Here is a 12,119-nt window from a genome sequence, read left to right as displayed (position 1 = left end):
TTTTCTGCCAATGTAAAATAATAATTTAAAATAATTTATATAAATAATAGCTCAATGAAAATGATCTCCTAATTTAAATAAATTTTGACTACAATAATCTATAGATGTATATCTTGTACTTAGTTTCGAAAAAAATGTGATAATTTGTTGTAAATTTCAAAATTTCAATTTGAATATTAATTAAAACCAATTTGGCATATTGTAACTGTGCAAATTTAAAACGGATGTGAAAATTTTCATTTTACCAAAAAATTTAATTAATAATAAAATTAGTATTATACTATGTATTATAATAATATTATTATTAAATACATTACATCATACTATTGCCCATTTAATATCGATATCAAAATATCCATACACGTTTATGAATTTAATAGTTATAACTTATAATGTAAAACATAATATTTTACTATTTTGGACCTTCGTATATTATATTGGTATTTATTTATACTACATTAATTTACATACAACTCAATGGGTAATTGTTAAAATCAATGTAATAAACTGTATATTTCCTAGGTAACCAAAAAGAGAAAATATATACATCAAGCTCGGAGTAGTTATATGCTGCTTCGACTCTTAAAAATGTGATTTTTGAAAAATAATTATTTATTGCATCTATACATAGATGTATATCTATGATACAACATCAATGAGTACTTTCTACAAACATTTCAAATTATTCGGTATGTTAGTATTGGCTGTACTCGTATGCTCAACCGATCAATCAAACTGTAGTCATTATTTTCACACCGTAATAGTTTAACGATTTTCTGATTTTCAAATAAATAAAAAGAACTCCTACAGTTTGTATTAATAATACTTAATCTATTATACTTGGCCGTGTTGGTACTTCAAGTGTTAATCATAAATCTATTGGATAACGAGTGTAAGTTATTGTGATTTGATAATCGTTGCAGTTAGTTAGAAAGTTTTTGAAAAATAAAAATAAAGCGTTGATAAATACCCGACCATTAAGGCCAATCGTAACTGTGCATCGTTGCACGGTATCATTCCGGTGGGTGATGTTTATTCAAAAAAGCATTGGAATTCAATAGACGAACGGAACAATGAACCGATCAAAACCGCATTTAACATAACGACGAGCCATAAGTAGGCGCTCATTACCGCTGTCGTTTCGGTGCTCGATTGGGAAAAATAAAACCGTTCAAGAACGTAATCCATCATCAAGATAAATTATTTGTACAGGACTGAAACGAATATTGAAATTGTATTCGGTTTAAAGTTACAAACGGCAATTACGAAAACATTAGAATCAACTTTGGCATTAAGGACACTACAGAACAGTAGCGGTAGAGTGGTAGTTTCTCTTAAATAATCCACCGTCTGTAGGAATCAAATAACGCATAAAGTGCAATCCGATTACGGTGTATGTGCCATGCCGTACCGTTACCGACACCGTCATGCCGGTCGAATACGAATAATTATTTCACAGGCTATGTATATATGTGTATTGTTGTATACGAGTCAACTGCCGGAAAACTTATGACACCACCGCCTTCGTCTAATGAACCTCAAACAGTTGATGAACATACGCACGCTGTACACTGGTGAAAGTACCTAAATACGAACAAAAAAAAAAAATATTTCGCAGGTATTATAATTTTTATTCGTGTAAAATATACGGTTAAAAATTATAACAACAAAATATTTTGCATTAGTAAAAGTGTAACACTGTCGAAATCGTTCGTCGGTCACTGATGTAAGATATAATTTATACTTTTATTACGATAAAAAATTTTTCGGTGTTTCTCGACTGCAAAGTAACCGCATCATCGGAAATCTATTCTGATAAACCAACCAGTTAATGGAAATACGATCCTCGATCGGACCACGATATGTTATTTTCCAACAATTTTTTTACGGGAAACGATATCCTATGTAGTTGTTTTGAATGCCGGGCAACCAGGGTAATACTGATCGATAAAAGCAAATTTCATTTATAAACCACTACGAAATTGTAAATTGTTATTTTTATTTTTTATTCATACCTATTATTACATCTCTAATAACATTATTATTAAACTGTAATTTAAACGTGCCAGGAAATCAACATAAAAAAATAAAAAAAAAAATGTATTTTACGTATAAATCATATAAGTATATATCCTCTTTCACCAACCGGATAAATCCTTTTCGGGACAGGTATATAAAAAAAGGCCTACCCTAGTGAATTTACGTCCCATCACTTCCGTTTTTATTTTTTCCTTTAAAATATTTTACAAAATATAAGTATAATTCTATAACTTTACAATAGTTGTACATACGATTGCAAAAAATCGAATATCACTAGAGACACGTAAATACGAATAAATAAGGACTCGCGTTGTGCTTTACGTCGATATTCATGTGAACATGCATTTATCCGATTCACTAACGTCAGCTTATTCATGTTTCAGATACTTGTCAACTTTGAATTGGTTATTTAGTTGTGTTTGTGATTAGTAGGAACCAAATCGGAACAAATATTGGCTTTGGCTACCTTTCAACTTATTTTGTGTTTCTCAAGTCATCAATTAATGGACCGCGGTTAAACCCGATACCTGCACATTTCAAAAAAAAAAAAAAAAACGACATTGCAACGCTGTGGCGTACAGCTATTTTAACATTAAATAAGATAAATGGTTGAGCGGTTTGCATGATCAGTGTTGTTTGAAGAAAACGAATTTACTTAGCATTCTGTGTGCATGCACATATTTAAATTTATTTTCTCATGTTAACCGCAAGCTTGCCAATCAATTTCATTTGCACAAAATATTTCTTGAATGTATATTTTTCTAATAAAAAATTTTCAAAGCGATACGTCAAGAGACTGTTAAAAAAAAAAAAAAAAATTGGCCAACCGTATATAGCGCATACTACAACATATGCATCTGGTTGCTTTTGTTCGAACTATAATATTATGTTTTAATTGAATCGAACTGGAGACCCCAAATCGTTTCAAATCAACTCGGGTTGGTTGTTTGACAAATCATTTTGTTTACCGTGATTTATTTTTCTTACATTTCACCTTGAAAACCACTCAACATTTTGCTAACTCAAATATCCGGAGGCTGGAACCTCTAATTTATCATGGTTAAAGTCAAGCTCCTGGAATATTGCCAACAGTATATCTGCGAGTATAAGCTCAGAGGGTGTGCTGTGAGGGAGAAGCAGTCGGGAAAAATAAGTTTATATTTGACGCAAATTGTATTCCTACGTTTAATTCGGAATCATTAACATTCGTTTGAATCAAGAATAAACTTGATATTTACATTTTTTCTTTTGTTTTACCCCCTCATCCCACCACCAAACTCCATTCGGGCGCAAATACAGACGACTTGGCGCTTCACTAACGAATTGGACATAAATATTTGCATTCCCTCGGAGAGTACGCTGTCCCCCTTTTAAATTCCATTTTGCGGAATTATCAAAACACGCCGGATAGCTGATGCGGTTGTTTAATCTTAGTCTTAGCCATGAATCCGTGTGAAATCCTGATTGATATAGGCTGCCAATAACGGCAAATGACTCATTTAATATCGCTTTAAAGTCATGTAGCGCATTCGTTTTTCGAAAACATTGCATTGCGCGGAGGGGGGGGGATAATTGAATGATTCACGGTATACGACGATAAACACGACTAAACACTGGAAAATGCAATAACGAAGTACAAATACGGGCTATTAGCTTCGAGAAATTATCATTTTTATAATATATCTTACATTATAGATAATTAAATGTCTAATCACTTCTACTTAATTAAGAATGAACTTTGACGGGTGTAAGTTATCGAAAATTTGAACTAGCTGCAATCGATATGAAATGATAAACAATTGTTAACAAAAAAAAAAAAAAACCGTTGATATAATATATAATAGTCATAGTAAATTTTTGCAATACCTCTTTAAAATATTAGTAATAAACTAATTACAAAAATTATAAAAAAAAATAAAACAATGTCCCCTAAAAATTAAAATATCTTCGAATGGATCTTCCATTTACTAACATGTGTGTTTTTTACTAGCACAATTGTAGATATAAATATTAGATATTTCTCTTACTCGATGACGTAATGCATAATAATACGTAAACCATTATGTCAAATATGTTATGTCAGCACACTCACTAAAAAAATTTTTTCAAAACATTTGATGTACAAGAAAGGATAAGCTGAGTCATTTAAATATGAAAATCTTGTTGATCCGTCTAATGCATTATTACAATCTTTGATGCTAAATAAGTGTCACCACCATTCAGTTCGTGTTTTGTATTTATCATTTATTTCTTTTTTAATACTTATTAAATGACTTTCAATAAAATCGTGCATCTGTGTTCCAAAATTTTTTTGAAGATTTATTTTTTCAGAATAACAATACAATATTATAATTTAAGCTAAACCGTAAATCTCATTCTAAAAAAAATGTGTATGTTATATTATATTATAAACTTAACACTATATATCAATTTACAAAGACATATTAATATACGACTGAAGTTCATATTATATAATAATGCTGAAAGGATTAGTTTTCGAAATCAGTTAGTATCTAGTAGTAGTGATTTCTAATTTATTGTTATAGAACTATATAATTTCCACGGAACTGCAAATTAGTATAATAAATGTTATTACTATAATATTATTAATAAACGCTTCTTATTAATTAAATATATGTATTATATTAAGGTTTATAAATGTAATTAATTTTAAAAAAATTGTCGTAAAAATGCAGTTAAATTAATAAATATTATTTATATGTTACAATTGCAATTTGTATGTTTAGAATAAAAAAATAGTATTAAAATCAGTAAGTTTTAGATAATTTTCAATTGATTTGTGTATGATATGACTAAATAATATGTAAACAATTGATGCAACATAAATAACACAAATTTAGAAATCTAAATAATTAGTTATTCGAGTAGTTAATAAACTACAATATTAAAATATAATTTGTAAATAATGTATCGTATTACATAACAGGACGTATTAAAGTATTTTTAAATAGGTAAACGCAGTGAACAGTGGATAGTAATGGTGTTCACAAATTTATAGGCTAACGGACTTCAACTATTGTGATACTTGAACTATAGTATGTTTGGATATACCCTCGTAGGGTGGTGAGTTAGTATAGGAGGACAGGAAGGTAATTATTTTTCTTGGCCGATCCTAAACAGAAAAGGGCGTTTTGGCGAAAGTTCCGAGGCTAATAGTACTTCCCAAGAATGGTTAAAGCCCGTGTGTCGATAAAAACTTTATTAGTTCCCAGACCGTTTTCCTCGTAGAACAATTTACCACTCTTTTAACCATCATCGTAATGTAAAATCAATATAATCCGAAAACCTATGATACTTTTAATATTATTGGCTTGTTTTCATTTGTACAAATACATTTTTTTTTACGGGCTACGAATAAAGGTTGCGTTATTAAAACATCAATAGTCCGAAGTAATAAAAATATTTAAATGAAAACAAACAGTTGTTCTCCGGGGACTCTCATTTTTTATTACGAGGACATCACGTTATTACATCAATAAAATCAATTTGTTACAGACCATACATAACATAAAATACCCATTTATTAGTTATATTTGGAAATTTTCTAAAAAAAACTATTGACTTTTCGACAATTAAATGTTTTATTTTTTTATTTTTATGTATAATTTTGTATAATTTTACGGTTTTATCAATTAATTGTATTCTACAAGTTAGAAATACTGAAACGTTATGGTTAAAATATATAACATCTAACATGTTTTTAGAGTTTTGAAACGCCAAATACCATTTTTTTTTTTCATATTTCAATTAATATTATTATTATTATTTCAATACTTTAAGAAAGTAATAAAAAATAAACAAATAATATATTTTGCGTATATTTATTAATTTCAATATTTTTATAATGTAACAAAGCAAATGTCTTTGTGAATTTTCGGACAACCCATTAAAGTAATTAATATTATATTATATTACAATCTTCTAGTGATGTCCGTACCATAATGTTGTATTGTGGTTCTCCTGTAATTGCATAGACAGTAACAACGACAATTAACTTTTTACATTTTTCATATACATTAAATTAACTCTCTCTAAAAAAAAAAAAAAAAAAAAAAATAGATTTCAGACAGGAAACATTGTATATACAGAATTTTTTGTCATTTTTAACTACTGTCATATTTGTTTCGCAACTATTGACTTTGCGTGTTACTTGACAAGTAAATAGTTTGAAATTAATTAAAAAAAAAAAAAAAAAACCAAAACTTCATATTAACATATACATTTTAGTTTACAAAAGTATATTATGTTGGACAAAGTGTAATTTCTTATTAGTTTATGTGATTCTTTGAACCTTAAGCTTAATTACAATAATCGTATTTAAAACCTCGTCCTACACCGAGGTGATACAAAATATTTTATGATTCAAACTATTATTAACTAATATGTGTAATCTTCAAATATATTAAAACAGTGCTGGAATAGGTCCTAAACGGTTTCTGAACCGAACAGAAATGTTTGTTATAGGACATTTTATAATGATTCCAGTAGGAACACGAAGAACCGAAAATACAAAAAAAACCATTTGTCCCAACTTATATTGTGTCCAAGTCGAAAAATGTTTTCGGCCCATTACGATTTATCCGTATCGACTTATTTTTTTTTTTTTTTTTTGAATATCATATGGGAACACAGCGTTCCATTCTGATCGATCGATTTCGTTAATTTTATGATGTTACAACGACCACATATATTTCTCCACCAGCCCCGTGTAAGTATTGCGGAAACGTGTAATTAACGTTTACAATTGCGTCTTCGAACCGTTGCTATTATTTTAAAAGCTTGTAGGTTACACACGATGTAATGACAGAACGGAATCCGCTGTAGTGGTACAACCATCGGAAAACGAAATATTGATGAAAAGTTTCAAAAACGACCGGTCGAGAAAGACCCTCTTATCTGCGAGATTTAGAAATTTTCCAAACAAACCCGAGTCAGGTGATTGAATGCAGTACGTGCACTACGTGTGACATGTGCATTTCGTTTTGGAACACGAAACGGAGAAGAGAAAAACGCACAATGACCATCTAGGGCCGGCGAGAACTTCTGAGTGCTGCGGGAGTTCCGGGCCTCCTTCCCTTTGCAATTGTTTGACCAAGACGCACCGAGATCACTTGTACATGATTTGGTACAACAATAACATTGTATACAAAGCCGAAACGACGGGCCCTCTCGGACGTACGGGCCCCGGGGTTTTAGCCCTCGCTGCCCCACCCTCTCGCCGTCTCTGTGACCAACCGTAAACGAGACATTGATGATTCGAGTATCGCGATCAGACAACGGTAATTACAACGGGGACACGCGAAACCGTCGAATCCGTATGCAATATTATCATTATTATTTATTCGACGGTGTTTTTCCGATATTGCACACCCCTCTAGGAGAAATTCCTATCCGGACGTTCCCCTCTATCCGCGTTTAATTCCAGTCATTAAGTACGAGTTTATCGTGCGACGTTATTACATATTTTCGTTCGCTTTCGACCGACATCCGCAATTTATACCTATACACGGAAAACAGGTGCATAAATACCATTGCTGTATATTAGTCGTCGCGCGGCACAGTAAAACAATCGGCTTTACGCGGATTCAAACACGAGCATCCGATAATCAGTTTTGGTGTACCTGTTATTATAAGTTTGTAATATGTATATATGTACGGAAGTCGGCGCACGCGCTATCATTCGACCACCCGAAGTCATTAAAATCTACGGCCCGGGCGATTTGTTTTCCGCCGTTATATCTCTTTCGGTCGGATGGTAATCGTTTTCCACCGCCCGTCTACCGCGAAAAACCTATTTCATACGACGCACCGCAGGTTACTACTGCACGTTCGTAGTAATATGAAACAGGGGCGGTCAACACGAACAGGTTCGCGGGCCACACGGATAGGTACAATAGTTCCAAGAGCCAAAATGTTTACAGATCGTCTTTAAACGATTTCACGATTTTTTATAAACTTGTACCTAAAAAATTAAAATTAAAAATTATAACAACACGATAAGTTTATTTTAATCTTATGAATAAAATGCGAGCCGCATCTGACAATGTCGGGATTCACAAGTTGGCCCCTCCCTCTCCGATATATCGTACCACTAGAATACAACGGAGAAATAGTAATTGCTGAGAAAATGCAATTAAAGATTTTAAGAATTTTCAAAACCGTCTGACAGTACCATTTTTTGTGATGTTTTGATTTTTTTTTTTTAATTAGTTGTCATTAAACATTGTTGTTTTCTATTTTCATATGAGTTTAAGGAATATCTTAATACTCAACACTACAAAAAAAAATTAATCAACTTCAACAATAAACAATTTTTCAAGAGAAAAACAAATATATTTTATATTTTTATCACATTCTACTTTGGATTAATCTTAAAATATGATAGAAAATAAGGGATGAGCGCAAATAATAAATATCTATTCCGCGGTTTCAGCAGTGGTTACTTATTCAGAACCGAGGATTTTATTTGATATTCAAAACGCAACGATAGAATTCTGAATTTTAAAACCACTTGTCTAGAATGATTTCGAATAAAATACATCATGATAGTTAAAGAACCACATAAGTTTGAGTTACAGTAAGAGCTATGTATAAATAATATCATAGACGAAAAAAATTTTTTCTCAATATAAATTCAATAGAGTTTAATATGGGTTAATTGAAATTATTATGATTGCAGCATGGGACTGAATTAGTTTTTATCAAAGCGGAGATACTTCGATGTGTTTAATCGTTCGAAGCTCGTTTGTCGTAAAAAAAAAAAAAATGATCATAAAAAAAAACATAGGTATACAATTCGTTCATTATAAACACCATTGCTGCATTCTATATAACATTAATTGTAAAAGTAATCAAAGTGAGTTTATCATTCGTTTTTAACTTTTCAATTGCTTATCAAATTAATGAACGCTTTTAACGTTTATTATTAACAACTCGCTGCGATTTAGGTACTAAATAATACATCCATATACTATCATGAATTTAATAATTGTAATAATATGAATGTTTAGGGCTGAAGTGTTTTTCCGGGTAACAACCCAATATCCATAAACTTTTAAAAACCATGCACGTTTCTGATTGATAAAGGTTATCGTATACTGTGGAACAGTACCGTACATAGGATTTTTTTCTATAAGTTTCCGAATGTTTTTTCTTGTATGCTTCTTCTAAAATTTTGGTTTTCCACTAGCAAAATAACTCTTCATTAAATTTATACGCATTCTCGCTAGATAGCATTCTACAACAGAAACACTATCAATAGTTATGGTAAAACTTAATTCAAATTTTATGAGGTATACTCGTAGTTATGAGTTCAAACTGATTTTTCGTGGGAACTACCTGAACAGAAAAACGCATCAAAAGTAATGAGTTTTCATTTTTTAGTATTTAATCGAAACAGTGTTACAAAAGTTGCGTCTTCGCACTTGTATATTCGGCATTGAATCGGTACAACGTTCATCGCGGTTGATCGGAATGTCATTTAGATCAGTAAAAAAAAAAAAAAAAATTAAAAAAAAATAAACGCTTATAAAATATAGTGAATATTATGTTTCGGTTTCGTACACGATGATAAATATTTATGATATGTTCAAGTATACTTAACCGTCTGTAATGCGTTATAACCCTTCATAGTTCTGATGTATAGTATAATAACAATTTGTTTTGCCATTAAGCGACCATGGGCGAAAAAAAAACGAAAACCGTTACACCGAATACACGTATACGGCATGACAAACATACCGAAAAACACATTGATAACATTAAACGAATCTATGAACGAAAAAACGTAGTCAGTTTCGATGATTTGCAGTTATACCACTGGTGAATCTTACCGACTAAGGGAATGCGTTTCAGACAATTCGATTCCGAAATACACATGTGTTTGAAATGGCTGGATTTTTAATCTCACATGATTTTTAGTATCGTTACATTATATAGGTCTTAACTATGTATTTATAAAATCCATTCATATATAAATATTTGTATTGCTCGTTTGCACGAAAAATGTTAATCATATTATGTATTTATGTGATAGGTTTTAAAAAAAAATTATGATGACAAATTTCATTTCAATATATTTTGTACTATCGTAAAATCATTTTAATCGTTTTTCTTGTACAATCCTAACCAGAACCAAACAAGGGGACCAAAAAGTCAACAAACATAATGCAAACCAGTATAAGTTTTATAATTCTGTTTGTTTGTTTGTTAGTTGAAGACATCCATATTCAATGCACATAATTTGCGAGAAACCGTATCATAACCTGTGACGAAAACGTACACAATTTCAAAACAACAAGTCGTTTACAGGATATCTGAAAAATAACTAGAAAATTTATCTAATAATTAGAGCATTTTGTTATTTTTGTTTACATGTAATATTTCATTGGACTCGTTTGAAAAAAAAAAACATTACATTCACTGTCGGACATATCAATAATAATTATATGTATTTAAATTGAAAAAAAAAAAACGTAATTCTCGTGTACCGGCTCCATAAATTGTTATACGAACTTTTGCACATTTGATCGTAAAAATTGAACATGTTGTTTACGATACAAGTAAAGTGTCATAAAATTAATGCTTTCCGTGACGACATAGGATTACTACGCCTGTGCGCCGTTGTGATTTCGGTACGCAGCAGATGTATCAGATGCTCACAATTGAAACGGCGGAAAGTTGTAAAAAAAAAAAAAAAAATAATGCAAATGATTATTACGTTTTTATCATCTCGACGCACGAGGAATACGTATTTCGCAGCGAGTGTTCTGATGTACAAAGAAAAAAAAATAATACATACCCACATAATATAATGAAATCCCTTTTTTTTCCTCTCCGCTTTTACGGCTGTAAATATTACACGGAACTGTGCCACGTACCGAACTGCTCATTTACCGTCCGAAAAGATTATGCGACGGTCTGATTGAATTTGCCCGCCGTACTCGTTGCGAGCGCTTAGGACCGTAGACGATTAGACGGTTTGTTTGCTTATCACTCGAAAACCATTTTCATGCGTCGGATATACTGTATACGTACAATAGCGGGTCTGGTGCTCATCAACAATTCAAATTGTCCTTTACGGAGTGGACACGTATCCGATCGGGTTCACAGGATAAAGTCATAGCCTATAGGTAACCGAACGCACGGGCGTCTTTCTTCTATGTTTTTACGTTACGCAACGTTTCGTCGTTTCAACGGTAACGATATTATTTTTTTTTGTTCACGTAACGCCCAGGAAATGGCAGCACATTTAATTAATTTGATAAGGTATAGACATAAATAAATTTTAGAGATAAGGTGTAGATGTGTATAGGTGGACTGTACATATATCTTGTGGAGTAAGAGTACGTACAATGAATTTAATTTACTATTTCAAAATGTACATAATAATAATAATAATGATAATACAGGCACATGCGATTGTCATGTGAAAGTTTAATAAAATGTTACTCTCTGTTAAGCTTGCTTTGTAAAATCGTAACTTTAATCTTTTGAATTATTCGAATTACTCTTTTTACGACTTTTGTCACAGGAAATATTTCCAGTGGCGTAAACGAAAATGAAAAAAATCCTATCGCCCTACTCGTGATTCGTTTCCAGTTTGTCTACCTCAATTAAAAACCATGAGTTATGATTAATTTTTATTATTTCTATGATTTTAAAAAAAAAAGTTTTTACGTTATACGATAGGAACTCTGAAAAACACCTTTTATTGACGTGTCGTTTAAAATTAATTGAATAAAAACCCGGTGTTGCTTACTCGCATTATAATTACAATAACCTTTCGGGTTTTCGTTTTGAATGGAATGGAAATCGGTGTCGAGAGCAAAGCACTTATGTAATATTTTTAAAAACAGACCTCTCAAGATTTACTGCAATTATTGTGATGAAATTCTTTTGTAAATGCTGTCGGCTCTCTAAGAGATTTAACGAGGTCTAAAGGATTTACTGTCACATATGGTCCAACTAGGTAACGACGGTGCAATAATTTATGAACAATAAAGTAAGGAAAAAATAAAAATCACAGTTTATAATTATTTTAGAGGTTTAAAGTTTCC

This window comes from Sipha flava, unplaced genomic scaffold (assembly GCF_003268045.1).
Source record: "Sipha flava isolate LNK unplaced genomic scaffold, YSA_version1 72_pilon_pilon, whole genome shotgun sequence".
Lineage (NCBI taxonomy): Eukaryota > Metazoa > Arthropoda > Insecta > Hemiptera > Aphididae > Sipha > Sipha flava.
The sequence above is the reverse complement of the archived record's forward strand: the minus strand, read 5'-3'. Positions refer to the sequence as shown.